General features: G+C 39.3%; 1 long non-coding RNA gene across 1 annotated transcript; it reads left to right on the top strand.

Annotated features, from left to right (window-relative positions):
• The first annotated feature begins 14,251 nt into the window (after window positions 1–14,251).
• LOC138813123 (uncharacterized) lies at window positions 14,252–18,467 on the top strand. The gene is made up of 3 exons (XR_011367732.1): window positions 14,252–14,333; window positions 16,555–16,627; window positions 17,907–18,467. It is a non-coding gene; the product is annotated as an uncharacterized lncRNA (long non-coding RNA).
• Window positions 18,468–18,803: the final 336 nt, after the last annotated feature.

The raw sequence follows: 18,803 nt of genomic DNA on the forward strand, positions 1-18,803 counted from the left end.
GGTTGACAAACAGAAAAAACAAAGCCCCATGCCTTTCCTGTTTGGACTGACCTTTAAATACTATCTTCAAACTTCAGCCTCCTGAAAACTAAAATTATAAGCATGAACCACCAGCGCCAGGCTTATTTTTTAAATCTCAAATGGTCATTTCTTCTCTTCTTTCAGTTTTGTTTTTGGTCGACTTTGGGCTGAATTCTGGACCAGGAAACTACTTCCAGCCTTTCACCGAATTTCAGTACTTTACAACTACTATCACACCTTCATTTCCAGCTTTTGCTGGGTAGTTGAAGATAAGAATTTCAATCACTTTCCTAGCCAGGCTGGCTTTGAGTTGTGATCCTCATATTTCAACTTCTTCAGTATACACAAATAAACCAACAACCCATGGCTCATTTTGAAATGATAATTTTCTCTCTCTCTCATCTTTCATAATTTGTGCTCTTTTTTCTTTTTTTTTGTATGTTTTTGTGCTGGGACCTCAGCACCAGGGCCTGTGTGCTGTACCGGAGCTTTCTATTTAAGACTAGGAATATACCACATGAAACAGAGCACAGCTAGTGTCATATTTTTGGTGACAAATGAGACATAAGGGTCTCATGGATTCTCCTACCTGGGCTTGCCCTCAATGGTGATCCTCAGATTTCATCCTCCTGAGTAGCTGATAGAACATTGGTGAGCTACGAATGCTTGATTTATTGAAACGTCTGTTATTGGATCTTCCTTCTGCACTTATAGCCTCTCTTTCTTTAATCCTCCTGTGATTGTCCTGGGGCATGAACTCAGGGTCTGGTTGCTGTCCCAGAAACTGATTGCCCAATTCTGCCACTTGAGCCATAACTCAATTCCCAGGCTTTTTTTCTTTTTGACAATTAATTGGAGAAAAGAATCTGAAGAAATCGTACATGAATCAAGCCAGGCTGAGAAGGAAAGTCAATGAGACCATGACCTCCAATTAACCACTGCAAATATTGGAGTGGTAGAGCTCTGTCCTTGAACAAACCAGCACAAGTTCAAGGAGGCACACACAAGCTTCAAGATGGCACACAGATGCACACATACACAGAACGTCTCATGGATTTTCTTGCATGCATTAACTTTAAATCGTGGATCCTCAGATTTCAGTCTCTCTTCATCCGCTCTCCTTTGTATTGATTTTGTTATTTGTAATTTTTAGTCGTCCTGCAGCTTGACCTCTGGCTCTGGGGACTTTTTCTTAGCTATTTAACTGAAGGGTGTTGCTTTACCACCTCAGCTCCAGCTCAGGGCTTTGTGTTAGGTAGCTGGGATAAGCATCTCAAGCACGTTCTTACCCAGGCTTACTTGATACCACAATCCTCAGATGTCAGGCTCTTGTGTAGTTAGGATTATACACAGGACCAACAACCGTTGTGTCATTTTAAAACGTTAATATGTGCTTGCCACTTCCTTCTTTTGTTTACTTTTTATTTTTTGCATTTGTGTGTGCTGATCCTGGGTCGACAAATTGGGTCTCATATTCTGTCCTAGAAGATTTTTTTCAAGCATATCCTCTATTACATGAGATGATCATAATTATTTGGCACTTTTTTGGAGGGTTGATTAATTAGAGACAAAAGTCATGGACTCTCCTGCCTAGGCTGGCCATGAACCATCATCCTCAGATTTCAGGTTCTTGAATCGCTAGTAAAACATGTATGAGCCACTGATGCTTGATTGATTTAAGCCTTTGTCACTCGCTCTTCCTTGGTTACTTCGACTCCTCTTTATTTCTTCTGTGTATGTCCTGGGGCTTGAACTCAGGGTCTGCATGCAGTTCCAGAAAATATTTTCCCAGTTCTGCCACTTAAGCCACTGCTCAAATTCCAGCTAAATAAAGTAGCTGAAATCTGAGGACAATGTTTCAAAGCCAGTCTGGGCAGGAAAGTCGATGACACTCTTATCTCCAATTCACCACACAAAAGCTGAGAATGCTAGGGCACTAGGCAAAGGATACTACAGAAACACACACATCACAAATAGAAACACACACACACACACACACACACACACACACACACACACACACACACACAAACATTCACACATACACACACATATACACACAAAATCTCCTGAACTTTGCTTTTTGGGTTGGCCTTTAAACTTGATCCGAAGATTTTTGTAGCCAGGGATCAACTACAGCCATTATCAACAAACCCCAGACTTATATTTAAATTTACAATTGGTCTTTTTTCACTCTCCTACAATTTTTTAGCACTAAGAATTGAACTCTGGGTCAGCAGTTTTTAAATTAGCTTTTGCACCAAATACAGTGCTTTACATCTACTATCATATCTGCACATCCAGCTTTTGGTTGGGTAGTTGGGGTTAACAGTTTCATATACTTTACTGCCCAGTCTAGCTTTGAACCTAGAATGGATAAGAATACACACATGAACCAAAAATCATGGCTCATTTTTAAACCTTAATTTTCTCTTTTTCCCATCCTTTTTTAATTCATGGTATATTTTTGTTTTTTTGTTTGTTTTGAAATGTATGTCTAGGACTTCAAATCAGGGCCTAGGTTTTGTCCCAAAGTTTCTATTTGAGACTAGCACTCAACCAAATGAGCCGAAGTACAAATTATAGCTTATTTTTTTGGTGCCAAATTAGATATATGAGTCTCATGGACTCTCCTGCCTGGGCTGACCATGAACCGTGAATCTTAGATTTAATCCTCCTGAGTCCCTCGTACAACATGTGTGAGAAACCAATGTTTGGTTCATTTCAACCTCTGTCACTGACTCTTCCTTTTGTACTTCTATCCTCTTTTTATTTCTTCTGAGTTTGTCCTCCAGCTTGAACTCAGCGTCTGGGTGCTGTCCCAGAAATTTTCCCACTTCTGCCAGTTGAACCACAGCTAAACTCCAGGATTTTTTTTTCTGTTTCGGTGTTTAATTAGAAATGAATATAATGTAGTGCCAGACCAGATTTATGAGGCTGAAATCTGAGAATCAAAATTTGGCAGCCTGGGCAGCAAAGTACATGGTATCTCCAATTATAACCACTAAAAAGCTGAGATTAGTAGAGCTTTGAACAAAACAGTACAAGTTCAAGCAACAGGACTCACACAGACATACTTACACACACACAAATCTTACGGACTTTCCTACTCGTTCTGGCCTTTAAATAATATCCACACAGTTTAGCCTCCTGAGTAACTAGAATTACAGTTATGAGCCACCAGTGATGGGCTGATTGACTCATTGCAGCCTCAGTTATTGGTTCTTCTTTCTCTTCTAGTCTTCTTTGAGTGTATTCATTTCATTTTTTGTGAGTGTGCTGGTGCTGGAGCCAGAACTCATGCAAGACCTGGCTTGTTTCAGGAGGCTGAAATCGGACCTTCATGCTTCAAAGCCAGGCTGAACAGGAAAGTCTAAAATCTTTACCTCCAATTAACTGCCAAAAATCTGGGAGTACTACAGTTCTTGCCCCAGGATGGCCCACAAACAACTGTCTTCTGGACTTTCCTGCTTGGGTTGGCCTTTACACTGGATACCCATATTTCTGCCTCCTGGAGTTCTAGAATTACAGGCATGAGTCACCAGCTCCAGGTTCTCTTCTTATTTACATTTTTGTGATCCTGAAGCTAGATCTCTGAGCCAGGGCACTGTTTCATAGCTTTCTCACTCAAGCCTGGTGCTTTACAACTCCATCACAGATTCACTACTGTTTTCTTGTTTATTTGTTTTGCTTGTGATTTCAAGATGAGAGACGATAGCCCTCAGATTTAATCTATCTTAGTATTTAGGATTACACACAAAAGGAAATGGCACTGTAGCTAAAGTGGTAGAGCACTATCCTTGAACTGAAGAGCTGAGGGACAGCCTTCAGGCCCAGAGTTCAAGCCTTACAACCGACCAAAAAAGAGGATTACACACAAAAACCAAAAACTCATGACTCATTTTGAAAATTTAATTGGATTTTCTTATACATTTTTTAATTTCTACTTTTTATTTCCATATATATTTTGGGCTAGGAACTATAAATCAGAGCCTAGGTATTGTCCCAGTTTCTATTTTTTTTTTTTTGCCTGTCATGGAGTCTGAACTCTGGGCCTGGGTGCTGTCCCTCAGTTCTTCAGCTTGAGGCTAGAGCCATACCACTTGTGTTACTGCGCCACTTCTGGCTTTTTCTGCTTATGTGTTGGTGAGGAATTGAACCCAGGGCTTCTTGCATGCAAAGCAAGTACTCTCCCACTGAGTCACCTTCCCAGCCCCATCCCCGTATATTTTTAATACTAGCCACAGCACATTTGGAGCTTTTAAAAAAACTGTAGTTGGCTAATTAGAGTTGAGTACATGGACACCCCTGCCTTGGCTGGCCTTGAACACTGATCCTCAGATGTGAGACCCTTGAGTAAGTACAGTAACAAGTATAAGCTCACTCAGTTTTGCTCATTTTAAACTCTGAAATCGGCTCCCATTTTCTTCTTCCACCTTTCTTTTCATTTATTTATTTTATTCTTGTGTGTGCTGGTCCTGGAGCTTGATCTCAAGGTGTAGGTGCTGTCCAGAAATCATTGTCTTATTTCTGTCATTGGAACCACAGCTCAACACCAGGTGTTTTTTTTTTTCCTCTTTTCGGTGGTTCATTGGAGATAAGAGTCTCATGTAAAGCACAGAATGTCTCAAGAAGCTGAAATCTGATTATCAGTTTGAAGTCAGCCTGCACAGGAAATTCCATGAGACTCTTTACCTCCAATTAGCTGATAGTGATCCCACCAATTAGCTGAGAGTAATAGAACACCAGCCTTGAGTAAAGTAGAACAAATTCAACCCCCATGACTGGCACACACAGCAAAATGTCCCATGTAATTTCCTGCATGGGCTTGCCTTTAATTGTTATTTTCTGATGAGTTCTGGGAAGATGGCAGAGGAGAAGCTGGAGACTAAACAAGCTCTCGCATAGAAAGCAATTTTAGTGTTCCAATGAATAGTCGTAAGCCAGAGAATTACACCAAGTGTGCCATCACAGGACAGAGAGTTAGGCCAGAGAGGGAAAATCCAGGCAAGGAGACAGATAAGAGCACTTGCTAGTTGCCACGGATGCGGCGGCAGCGGTGGCAGCCAGAGCCGCCATACCTGCAACACAGAGAGTCTGGGACTTAGGCACCAGACGCGGCAAGCGAGCAGTTTCTACTCAACACCAGCAAGAACTGACAAGAGGCACACATCTTCATCCTGAAATTCACAGACCAAAGATGACCCAGGAACCAAGACTCTGGCTTGAGTAGAAGCCTGACATCCTCACGCCTTCTCAGGGAGCAGAGGAAGGAAGGCCAACACTCCCCTCTGATTACTGGAGATCTCCATCTTCGATACTGACAAAGCCTGGCTGTGCAGCTAGCTCCAACTCAGGCCTTGGAAGAAAACAAGAGTCATTTAGCAGGTCACAGGAACTTAACCTGACCTGCTAGGCTCAGCTCCTCCTTGGGAAAAGTCATCCAGTTTGGGCCCCCAGCCCCAGGAGTGTCTTTCTTCACTGGGTAAACAGAGCCAGAGGCTGCCCCTCCCTACAGTAGCCTTGACAATGAATTGAAATTCAGTAAACATAAAACCTGAGAATGGCTCCAGATGGGCTCTGTGAGTCTCACAAGCTATCTCCTCAGGGGAAAACTACTGTTGGCTAAAAGGCCTCAATTCTACCCAGAATCTATCCTCATCACAGCATCTCCAAACTAGAGGAAACAGTCATCTCCCTCTTTTGTGAAACTCAAAGTAGATCTCTGTCCTATTGAACTAGCCTGGGAGGAAGATCACAAAATCCTTGGTAAAGCAGAGCATTTTTCTGCCTGCTCAAACAAATTTACTTAAGAAACTATCCAAGCCACAGGAAAATCAAACATCACAAGCAGGCCAGATACTCCAACAAGCGACAGGTTATGGACACAAGGGAGATACAGGATCATCCCATCCCCTCAAAAAAATCAAAGATCTCTTTTCTTATAACTTTTATAATTTTTTTCTAAACATTTTTTTTAATTTTTAATTTTTAACTAAAAATTTTTGTTTTCTATTAACTTTTTTTTCTTGCTCTTATAATTTTTATTTTGGGGTTATATGTGTGTATTTTTTTCTGTTTTTCTTTTAAAATAAATGTGCTGTGTTTACCTCTAGAGACCATTTAATCCTTTTTTTTCTTTCCTTCTCCTTCTTTTCACGTTTTCTTCTCTTTCATTCTTTGCATGACTTAATTACTTTTCTCATCCTCACATATACCCGTAGTTGATTATTTGACTTTAGCCCCATTGTGTACACACTTAATCCAGAAATTTATTACTTAATTTAAAACTACTTAGACTTAACTTCCTTAATAGCAGTACTGCCTCTTAATACCTATATAATATTTTAAGGATTTTTATTTTTAATTTTCCACATCTCCGTTCTATCCCTCCTGTTCTCTTATTCTATCCACGTTCTTCTCCAAATATTATGTTTTCAAATTTGCATGATTTTTAAGTGTTATACTTCTTAATTTTTAATGTTTGTTTTTCTATTTTTTCTTGCCTTTTTTTCTTTCAGTTTCTTCTTTTTTCTCTGACTACTATCATTTAATCCTAGCGATTTCCTGCTTTGAATTTAGTATTTATGTAAGTTAACTCTCCCACTGCATTTTCACATCCCTTTATGCCTATTTTTACCCACATCTCTCACTAAACCTAATAATTTCTGTCTGCCAAATTCTTCTTTGCGGTTCGTAGCCCATTAATACTTAGTTGTTTGATATTGAATAGATATATCTATTGAACTATATTGTATCTGTAGACTTTTGACTGTGCAACTACACACTTTGGTTGATGCTTGCCTTAAAATAGTGTGCAAGCACAAAACTGGTTTATTTTCATCCCAAATGGGCAGAGCAATCTGGAAAAATCAAGAAAAATGGCAAGGCCAGGTATATCAACTCCCACTCATAATAATCCGGGGACAAATCAGATGGCAAATAATCCATAAGAGAGTTCTCAAAAACCTCTACAAATACTACTGGTAAACTAGGTAAATGAAAAGAATGGAAACCTGCAAAGGGCTCTGTATGAGCATGATAGGGAGAGAGAGGAGGCAAAATAAAGAATATCATGAGTGTGAGGAAGCTACTCAAAGATTGATACAGGAATTGCGAGAGTAGCTTGAGCACACTTAAAGAGAAATAAAGGAATTGTGTGAACAGGCTGGGATCAGTCAAAGAGAAAGTCATGAATGGCATGAGCAGGCTGAAAACACTCAAAGAGAACTACAGGAACTGTGTGAATGTGAAGAAGCTAATAAAAGAGTAATAGAGGAATTGAGAGAGTGTGATGAGAATACAGAAAGATCACTAAAGACATTCAAGGAATTCATGAACAGAGAGCTCAAACAAGTCAGGGAGACCACAAAAGGGAATGCTGAACGGAACCCAACAGAAGGAATATGCGTCCAAGGAAACCATAACCAATCAACTAAGTGATTTGAGAACACCACTGAACACCAAATTAAGAAAGTAAACAAGTCCATACAAGATCAAAAACAAAACTCCAACAAAGATTCTGAAGCCATCAAAGCCGAGCAACTAGAAGGAAAAGAAATAAAAAACAAAGTTGAAAGACTTGATAGTAGGTTAGACCATGCTGAAGATCGAATTTCAGGGATTGAAGATAGCCTAGATATTATAGGGAAAGAACATACAACCATCCAAGACAAATCCAAGAAATATGATAGAGCTATTAAACATTTGGAAGACAACATCAGAAGGCCTAATCTGAGGCTAATGGGTGTAGAGGAGCACCTAGAGACAGAAGTTAATGGTCTAGTAAATTTGTTTAACAGGATCCTAGCAGAGAACTTCCCAAATACCCAAAACGATAAGTCTATTCAGATACAAGAGACTTTTAGAACAACAAATAGACCAGATCAGGATAGGACATGCCACAGTCACATTATAATCCACACAGAGTCAATTCAGACCGAGGAAAAGTTCCTTAAAGCTGTCAAGGAGAAAAGATCAATTACCTATAAAGTGAAACCAATTAGAATCACCTGAGATTTCTCAGCAGAGACAACTAATGCTAGAAGAGCCTGAAATGATCTATGCTATGCCCTAAAGACAACTATCAAACAAGAATACTGTAACCAGATAAACTATCATTCATAACCGAAGGTCAAATAAAAACATTCCGTAGCAAAGAAAAATTGAAACAATACATCTCCACCAAACCAGATCTACGAAAAATTCTTAAAAATGTGCTACACATAGAAAACCAACTAGATCACAATAAAGGCCAAGCAACCGCACCCAAACAGAATCCAAAAACCATAGGAAGAACCAAGTAACCACAGCCATCAAGAATGTGGATAAAATGGCAGCAACTCCCAAATACTTCAGTCCTAAATCTCAACATTAACAGACTTAACTCTCCAATTAAATGACATAGACTGTCTACTTGGAGCAAAAAGCAACATCCTTCTATCTGCTCCTTTCAGGAGTCACATCTTGCCCGTAAAAAAAAACACATTTTCAATGTGAAAGGTTGAAACAAACTCTGCCAAGCAAATGGCCCTCATAACCAGGCATGGGTTGCAATCCTAATATTAGATAAAATAGACTTCAAATTAAAATTAGTGAGAAAAAATTAAAAGGTCGTTACATACTAATTAAGGGATCTCTCCTTCAGCAGGATATTACAATTCTAAATATCTATTCACCATACAACGGAGCACCCAAATTTCTCCAAGAAAAACTACATTCCCTCAAATCAGACATAGATCCAAAGACGCAGGCCGAAATTTTCTTAATAGAGACCCAGACACACAACAAATCTAAGAAGGTTTGGACAAATGGGATTCCATGAAATTGCATAGTTTCTGCATGGCAAAGGACATAGCTAGCAAGATCAATAGAAAGCCAATGGATTGGGAGAAGGTCTTCACTAGCCATACAACAGACAAGGGTCTCTTATCTGAAATATATCTGCAACTCAAAAAAAAATAAACTCCCCAACAACAAACCTTCAAAGAAAAAACTTCCCAATAAATAAGTGAGCTAAAGACTTAAAGAGAAACTTCCCTGAAGAGGAAAGAAGGATGGCCAATAGACACATGAAGAAATGCTCAACCTCTGTAGCCATAAAAGAAATGCAAATCAAAACAGCATTGAGATACCACCTCACCCCAGTTAGAATGGCTATAATCAAGAACGCTAATAACAACAGAAGCAGTATGGAGTTTCCTCAAACGACTCCACATAAAGCTCCCCTATGACCCAGAAATCCCACTTTTGTTCATTTACCCAAAGGATCACAAACAAGACCATACTAAAACTACCAGCACAACTATGTTTATTGCAGCCTTATTTATCATAGCTAAGATATGGAATCCACCCAGATGCCCCTCAGCAGATGAATGGATCAAGAAAATGTGGTATATACACACAATGGAATTCTATGCCTCCATCAGAAAGAATGACATTGCCCCATTTGTTTGGAAATGGAAAGACTTGGGAAAAATTGTATTAAGTAAAGTCTAGGCCCAAAGAAACATAGGTCTCATGGTTTCCCCTATTTGTAATAACTAGTATATATCTGAGTCAAGCAGAAAAGGTCAGATAAGTTGATATTAGGGAAATGAACCCTAAGATATTTATTGAAATGTTTTTTTCTTTCATGCAATTTTTTCTAACACATTTATAAGATTATTTCTTTGTTGCTTTGTATGTGCCTCCCCCACTGTGTAACACCTGCTTTCACTGTATTTGAGGTTGTTATCATTTGTGGAGGGGAAGGGAAAAAACAAATCGTTCAAATAGTCATATAGGTGGACTCATTGCAACGAGACATACATTATGTCAAAATCGAACTTTACAAATTTGGTGGGGTGGGGAGGAGGGTTGGGTGGTAGGACGGGGAAAGGATGAGATGGGAAGGGGAAACAAAGAAGGAGGCTACAATGCTTTATGAGAAATGTACTCATTGTCTTGCCCATGTAATTGTAACCCGTCTCTACAGTATTTTCACAATTAAAAAAAGTGCTCTATTTAGGAAAATGTTCCATGTAGTGGTGAGAAAAAAGTGAATTCTGAGGCTGCTGGGCGAAATATTCAGTAGTTGTCTGTTAAATCTAGTTGATTTAGGCAGTTCTTTAGATCTGCAGTTTCTCTGTTGAGTTTTTGTCTACTTAATCTTAGTGTGGAAAGTGGTCTGTTAAAGGCCCCAACAATTCTTTGTTTTTAATTTTTATTTTATTTATTTTTTTATTTATTTTTGTGAACACACTGTACAGAGGGGTTACAATTACATGGACAGGATAATGCATGCATTTCTTAACAAGCATTGCAGCCTCTTCCTTTGTTTACCCTTCACATCCCTTCCCAGCCTCCCCCCCACCCCCTATCCAATCCTCCCTCCTCCCCTCCCCCCCCAGGCACCACTTGTCTTTGGATCAATTTGAGATTTTGGGGAAAATAGTGTTTGTTGGATACATTTCGGTGATCCATAATTTGTCGAATAATATTTATTATTGTAATACCCTCCTGAAAGAAAGAATTATCCCTTAATTCGTATGTAGTGTTCTTCTTTATCTCTTCTCACGAATTTTTATTTGAAGTCTATTTTATCTGATATTAGGATTGCAACTCCCACCTGTTTATGGGGACCGTTTGCTTGGTAGATTTTGTTCCAGCCTTTAACACTGAAAATGTTTTTGTTTTTTTGGGCAAAATTTGACTCTTGAAGGCAGCAGATAGAAAGATGTTGCTTTTTAATCCAACTAGACAGTCTATGTCGCTTAATTGGAGAGTTAAGTCCGTTAATGTTGAGAGAAAGGACTAAGAAGTGTTTGCTAGTTTCTGCAATTTTATCCACCTTCTTGGGGGCTGCAGCAACTTGGTTCTTCCTATGGTTTTTGGATTCTCAGTTTGGGTGTTGTTTCTTTGCCTTTATTGTCATCTTGTAGGTTCTGTCTGTGTAGGACATCTTTAAGTATCTTTTGTAGGACCGGTTTGGTGGAGATATATTTTTTCAGTTTTTCTTTGCTATGGAAGGTTTTTATTTCACCTTTGGTTATGAAGGAGAATTTAGCTGTTTACAGTATTCTTGGTTCATATTTTGTCTTTAGGTCATGGCATGCATCATTCCAGTCTCTTCTTGCTTTAATTTTCTCTGCTGAAAAAATGAAGTTATTCTAATTTGTTTCCCTTCATAGATGATTGATCTTTTCTCCTTGACAGCTTTAAGGATCTTTTCCTTGTTCTGAATTGATCTTGTGAATATTATAATATGACAGTGGGATGTCCTGCTCTCTTCTGGTTTATTTGGGGTTCTAAAAGTTTCTAGTATCTGAATAGGCCTATCTTTTTGCATGTTTGGGAATTTCTTTGCTAGGATCCTGTTAAACAAATTTCCTAGACCATTTTCTTCTGTCTCTAGGTGCTCCTCTACACCCATTATTCTCAAATTATGCCTTCTGATGGTGTATTCCAATTGCTGAATATATCTAAAACTATTTCTGGATTTGTCTTGTATAGTTGTATATTCTTTCTCTATAATATCTAGGCTGTCTTCAGTCACCAAGATTCGATCTTCTGCATGGTCTAATCTACTGTCAAGACTTTCTTCTTTGTTTTTTATTCATTTTCCTCTAATTGTTTGTCTTTGATGACTTCAAATGCTTTGCTGAAGCTTTGTTTTAGATCTCGTATGAGCTTCTTTACTTCCTTAACTTGGTCTTCAGTGCTTATTTTCAAATCACTTAGTTGTTTGGTTATGGTTTCCTTATATTCCCATTCCTTCTGTCAGGTTCCATTCAGCATTCCCTTTGTGGTCTCCCCGAATTTTTTCAGGTGTCTGTTTAAGGATTCCATGAATGCCTCTATTGATCTTTGTTTATTCTCGTCCCTCCCTTGCAATTCCTGTATTACTCATTGATTAGATTCCTCATGTTCATGCAATTCCTGTAGTTCTCTTTGACTTTTCTCAGCCTGCTCACTCAATTCCTGACATTCTCTTTGTCTGTTTTCAGCCTGTTCATACAATTCCTGTATTTCTCTTTGAGTGTTCTCAGCCTCTTCATGCATTTCTGTATCAATCTTTGAGTAGCTTCCTCATGCTCATGAGATTACTGTATTGATCTTTGGTTTGCTTCCTCTCTCTCCCTATCATGTTCACACCGAGTCCTTTGAAGGTTTTATTCATGTTCATTCACCATGTTTTCCAGTAATATTTATAGAGCTTTTGGGGAACCCTCCTCTGGAATACACATTATCTGTTCTGTCACCTGGTTATCATGAGTGGGAGTTGAGATACCAGGACCTGCATTTTTCTTGTGTTTTTCTGGCTTGTTCTGCCCATTTGATATGAAGTGACACCAGTTTTCTGCTAGAATCCATTTTTCAAGGCATGCATCAACCAAAGTCCTGTAGTGGCCCAGGCAAAAGTACGCAGATATAATCTAGTTCAACAGATACAATCTATTCAACATCAAACAACTATGGATTAATGGGCTAACAACAGCAAGGATGAATTTGGCAAACCAGAAATTATTATATTTAGGGACAAATGTGAGGAAAAATAGGATTAGAAGAATGTGGAGAGGCAAAAGGAGAGTGAATTTAACCAAGTTCTAATCTCAAAGAGGGAAATGGATTGGACAGAATAGTAGGAGAGAGGATAAAACAGACAAGAAAAATGGGAAAAACGAATATTTAAATTTAAAAAATGAATCTTAAAAATTATCTACGTTTAAGGTGATATTGAGAGAAGAAAAGGATACGATGAGAGGAGGGGAGGGATAGAAAGGATACATGAAAAACTAAAAAATAAAGATTCTCAAAAATTATATAGGTATAAAGAGATAATACTGCTATTACAGAATTTAAGGTTAAGAAGTTTTGAATTGAGTAATACAATTCTTGATTAAGTGTGTATACAATGGGGGTAAGGTATTGAAAAATTAAAAATTGATGATTACCATTACTAACTTGCTAACTGCTGATTGTGCTTTTGTAAACTTGCTTACGCTAGCACTGACCCTTCCTTCCCAGAAATGAGTTAAGAAGTTTCAGAGACCAGATGCCGGCCCCAGAACAAGGTCAGTGGTCATAGATAAAGAACAGACAGTACGTGTTCCTCAGTTCCCATTTAGAAATACCCCAGACAGGACCTTGAGATAACGACCACCTGGCAAGACCCCACGCTAAGCCAAATGTCAACCAATCATAGACCTGTAACCATGTAAACCCCCCTTAAACCAACCATGAGCCAATTGTTTTACAAAGAGTGTTACAAAATTTCCCGCTTGGCAAAGTGATTGTTGGCGTATATGGTGACCTTTAAATGGACCAATCATGGGATACTTTGTGTTAAGCATTAATCTTGTGGGTTTTTGCCTTTAAAAAGGCTTGTAACCGCTGCTCGGGGCTCTCTGACTGACCGGGGCAGAGAGTCCATTTGCGCAAACGTCAAATAAACTCCTTTTGCTTATTGCATCTCCCAGCCTGGATTCTGAGTTTCTGGGGTGCCCTCCCATTGATGAAAGTATCCTAGGGGATTAGGGTCTTTTGTTTGATGCATTGGCCAGGAACCAGGTGCCCCCAAACCCCAGATTCCAGGACCGGCAAGAGGTAAGATAGAGCTCTTGTCTTGTGTGTTTGTCTCTTTCGTTTTGCGTTCTGGGATCCAAATCTGTATTTGGACTAGGGGGAAAAGCAGACGTGCCCAGTACCCTAGTCCCGCCCTGGAGCCCTGCTCCAGGGTCCTCTGAATCTGTATTTGGGCCAGAGGGAAAAGCAGACGTGCCCAGTGCCCTGGTCCTGCCCTGGAGTGCTGCTCCAGGGTCGTCTCGAGGAAGGAAGAGATCCGAGTGTCTCTCTGTTCTCGGGAGTTAAGGCACGGCTGGCCACTCCCATCTGTAATTTCCTTCCTCATCTGTATTCACTTGGTTGCCGCGCGGCATCTGGTTCTGTCTGTCTCTGTTTAGTGTTAATCATTTTTAATGTGTGTTTTGTATTCTCTATAGAGATGGGACAACAAGTGAGTCCCCTCCTAGGACACCCCGAGACCCTGTCCTAGTTCGTTTGAAAACAAAAACTGCTGGTTCTGTTTTTGTAACTTGCTTGTTTGTCAATTATGAAGCTGCCACTGACCACCTGCAAGTGGCCCCAGTTAGATCTCAGCCTTGGGCCTTGGTTCAGGGGGGTCTGAGCGTGGGGGAGAACCTGTCAGTCTGAGGGGACAGCTGCTAGGGGTTTTAGTTTTCCTTTGCCCCAAGATGACTGGGAATTCTCCTCTGCCTTGGAAGGCCCCTCAGTCAACGTCTGCAGGAATCTAAAAGAAAAATCCTCCGGAGGTGAGTAGGGGGTGTTGAGTCCCCTTGTAAGCGAATGGTGGTGAGATGTAGCCCCATTCACTGAGTCTTGATTTTGTCTTTGTGGCCACTTGTTTGTCTTGTTTACTTTAGTGTGTGTGTTTGTTTTATGTTTTCTGGGGTAGGGAAGTTCTGGGTGAGTGTGGCAGGCTCACTCAGCAGACTCTGGATTCAGCTTGCTGAGTGGGAGCAGCACAGGGTTCCGGTAGGAATGAACTTGGGCCCATTAGTCCCCAACTCAGCCTTCAGTTTTTGTCTATTTCTGTTTTAGAATTGGTACCAGTTTTAAATGTGGATCCTTGTTTTTTGTGTTTATCTGTATTTTTGTTATTTATTTATTTAAACATCTCTGGGAGAATAAAAGTTCCAGCTGGGCTAGTTTGGTTCCCTTCAAGCCTCAGGCTGCATTTTCTCCTTGTGGAGGCTGCCGGCAAGGAGGGTATAGAAGGCTGTGTGCCTGGTTTGGACTTTTTCAGCTAGTCCTGACAATGTAACAATTTGTGAAGTGCTCTTGTCTAAAATTGGATTAAAAAAATCTGACTAGTTTAGTTTTAGGTGACCCCCTCCCCCAGCTCTCCTCCAACAGAAGGGATTCAAGAGACTAATTAGTGAATTGCCTTGCTAGACAAACAAGCTCTGGGAAAATAAAGCCCAACAAAGGTACCTAGTTTAAAAGAAATACTGTCTTAAATTTTTGTTTAAAAACTTTAAAAGGTGTACGTATGACTGATTTTGATTTTTTCGCGCTTTAAGATCTGTGTGAGTGTTTTTTGTGTGTCTGTGAACGTGTTCAAAGATAAGAATTGTCAGCATGCTGTAACAATTGGATGAGTTTAAATTTAAAAATTCAAAAGGTTAATCCTGAGAGTGTGTTTCTATTGATATCTGTCTAAAGGCCTGCAAAGGTAATTTAGGCATTGTTGGGATCATTACAGATAACATTCCTAAGCCATCTAGAAAGATGCTTTTGCAAACCAGAGTGTGACTGTTTTTTGTGTGTCTGTGAATGTGTTCAAAGATAAGAATTGTCAGCATGCTGTAACAATTGGGTGAGTTTAAATTTAAAAGTTCAAAAGGTTATGAGGTTTGGACATTAACAAAAATGTTTAAAAATTTTTCACATTGTTTTAAATGGCTCTTTAAAGTTTCTTTAACTTGCAAATTAGAAAATCTGGTATTTTAAAAAACTAATGTTTTAAATGCATAAGACTGTTTATACTGTAATCAAGTTATCTGGCTTAACAAAAATGCATTGGCTTTTTGGGATCTAGTTCCCTTGGCTAAAATTTGGGGATAAATATTAAAAATTTAAATATAAAGGTTAGTTTAACACCATCAAAGATATTACTTTTTCTGTCTGTCTAAAAACTGTGTATTTCATTCGAAAACCAAGAGATAAGAAAAGGGGAAAAACTTAGAAGCCAACAGAAGACCTATCTTTAGGGGTGAGGTGTGAACAAGCAGAAGTTCAGTTCAGCTGGACATGCATGGTGGGACAATCCCTGGGAATAGTCCACGCATGGTGAAAGAGGGCAAGCTGGCACAAACGCAGTTCATCTAAACCTAAAGAGTCAGATTGTGTGTGTGCCCATTCCATAGAAGTGGCTGAGTGGCCCATCTTTGTTCTCTCTTTTCCCTGCAGATAGACACTGAAAATATGATGGTTAAAATGAGTGATGTGATGATCTGATTAGTATTGCTAAAACTTCCCTTGCGTGTGTTAACATTAAAATTAGGAAGGCCTTAAAAAGAGGGTTAAAAAGTTATTTGTATAATGTGGCTTACTTTCAATTATGTTCTGCAATTAGGATGTTTTTAAAAGTTATAAAGGTGTTAAGTCTAGCTTTTTGGTTCAGTTATGATGATTGTTATTTTCGCATTAAGGAAAAATTGTCATTTGAGTTTAAAAATCTTAATGTGTATCTGTTATAAAACAAGCAGCCAAGAGGTAATGAGTGACACTTGGCCTCAAGATTTCAAGGGATCTTTTCAAAATGCAAATAAAAACTGAGGTATACAATATTAAAAAGAAGATTAAAGGAGACTTAAAAAATAGGAAATGGATTTTTGGATATAAAGTTTAAATGTAAAATTGTTCTTAACATTGGCCTCAATGTACACAAAGAAAAAAGATTAGTATTATCAAAATGATTGCTATTCTAGTTTGCTCTTATAGGGTTTTTTTTTTTTTTAAATTTTCCAGCAAAGCCCAGAGCAAAGCACAGAGGATTCTTACAAGTTTGTTTGATGTAACTTTGACTCTTAATACGTTTCAGGTAAGAGCATGCTTAAAAGCTACTTCTATGTTGACAGCCTTGTTGCTTTTAATTGGAGTAAGGTGGCCTTTTATAAGACTCATTGATCTGCAAACTGGTTCAAAGCCAGCCCAGGCACAAAAAGGTCCCTGTGAGACTGTCACCTCTACTCAGCCAGCAGAGTGCTGAAAGAGCAAGCAGAGTTGCTTTGGGACTCATAGTGGCAGAGTACTAGCCTTGAACTGTACAGTTGAGGGACAGCACTCAGGCCCCGAGTTCAGGTCGAGCGACCAGCTAAAGGGAAATGCCAATGAGGCATTTATCCCAATGTGGAGAAGACACTCCTAGGACAAAAGCAATGGAGGAACATCTAGAGACAGTAAGCCACTGCTTGGATGGCAGAAATGTCAGATCCTAGAATCATTTCTGTGTGGCCCTTCAAAACTGGTCAGAGCCAAGAGGTCATGGGAGATAGTTTGTAAGCATGCCTAATGTTCATGACTACCTTGTAAGGGACAGGAACTTGCCAGTCCTCTGTGATAGTAAAAAATTAATGTTATAAAATGTGGGGGATAGTTTAAATCTCAACCCCTTTATGTGCCAAAAGCTCTAATTGGCAGCTCTAATTGAGCTGACACTAGTTACATGAAGTTCATCTGCTCAGGAAAAATTTTGTAAACCTGAGAGTGTATTTCTATTGATATCTGTCTAAAGGCCTGCAAAGATAACTTAGGCATTGTTGGGATCATTAGAGATCACATCCCTAAGCCATCTAGAAAGATGATTTTGCAAACCAGAATGCTAAACAAGCTACATTGCTGTAGCCGGAGAAAAGGTCTGTGCAGTTGACAAAAGTTAAATATTGTTCTTAATGACATCTAACCCTGATAGCCTCTTTGTAAAATAGGCTAAGGTTATAGGTTCCTGGCTAAGTAAGATCAATGCCCCTGAAGTCAGCTTGAAGAAGTTACAGAAGATGGAACTTCGCCCTTCTACCCCCATTTTAAGATCAAGGGTCCATAGTCAGTTTTGAAAAAATGAGGCAAAATAGATAAAATAATTTTTTTTAAAAAGGCATAAAGAATAGTGTTAATAGTTGTCGGTGTGCAAGGTGTGGAGACTGCATCTGTCAGAGATGGCTACAAGACTAAGCCTTCTGAGCCTTCTGTGTCTATTTACAAAAATATCTGGTTAATAAAAAAGTTGTGATTTTGGTAAATTGTCCTGGACTATTGTTTAAAGATCTTAAAAACTAGCAGGATCAAAGTCTGCCAAGCCTATGCAATGTATCCTTAACCAGTCTGTGTAGGAATTTACAGCCCAGCATGAGGTATGACAGTCCCTTGGAGCCACTGAGAGACCCTACTGCTGCTGCTGCTGCTGTTGCATACCCTAATGGGTAAAGTTCGACGACGTCCTGACAACCACCTGGAGAAACTCCTTCCTGATTCCATGACCTGAGTCTGCTTCCTGGTTGACTGCTGCTAAATCTAAGATCTTGTGGGACATTCTTTTGGGTGATATCCAGAAACCCTCTCTTCCCACAGTGGATATTGGGGACAAGGATATCACTGGCTTGCTTGCCTTAGGTACTTCAGTGCATAGTGACTGGAAATCCACTCTATGGTCACAGCCTAGTTTGGCTCTGGTATGGTAATAACCTGAGTGTGTTATCAATGGAAGTAATACTCTTAGCCTTAAAATCTAGCAAGCTTCTCCAGCCCAGTGGTACCTTGAGGTTGTTCTGAGATAACTTGGTTTCACAAGCCACAGGAAAAATTGGGAAGTTTTAAACTGTAGCCACAAAGAAGCTCAAGGAATTGTAACAAAGAGGAGGGTAGTAAAGAGAGTTTTGAGAAAGGAATTGGGGAAAAATGTCCTCTTTGGAGAAGAAAGGATTTAAAAAGTAAGGATTGTCTTTAAGACAAACCTCAGAAAGTTCAAGTATGTAGCAAATGGTAAAGAAAGCCTTGGAAAAGGAATTGGATAAATTTAAAAATTGTCTTTAAGACAAACCTCAGAAAGTTTAAGTATGTAGCAAATGGTAGGAGTATGTTGCAAATGGTATACTCAACAGATTGGTATCTTTTGTAAAAGAAAAAAAATCAGCACAGTCCATCTATTAGTTCTGAGATCTCAATACCAAGCACTCAGAAAAACTGACACCCCACACTAATTAAAATTAGTCGAGAGAAGA

This window comes from Dipodomys merriami, unplaced genomic scaffold (assembly GCF_024711535.1).
Source record: "Dipodomys merriami isolate MVZ:Mamm:240054 unplaced genomic scaffold, mDipMer1.0.p SCAF_589, whole genome shotgun sequence".
NCBI classification, from domain to species: Eukaryota; Metazoa; Chordata; class Mammalia; order Rodentia; family Heteromyidae; genus Dipodomys; species Dipodomys merriami.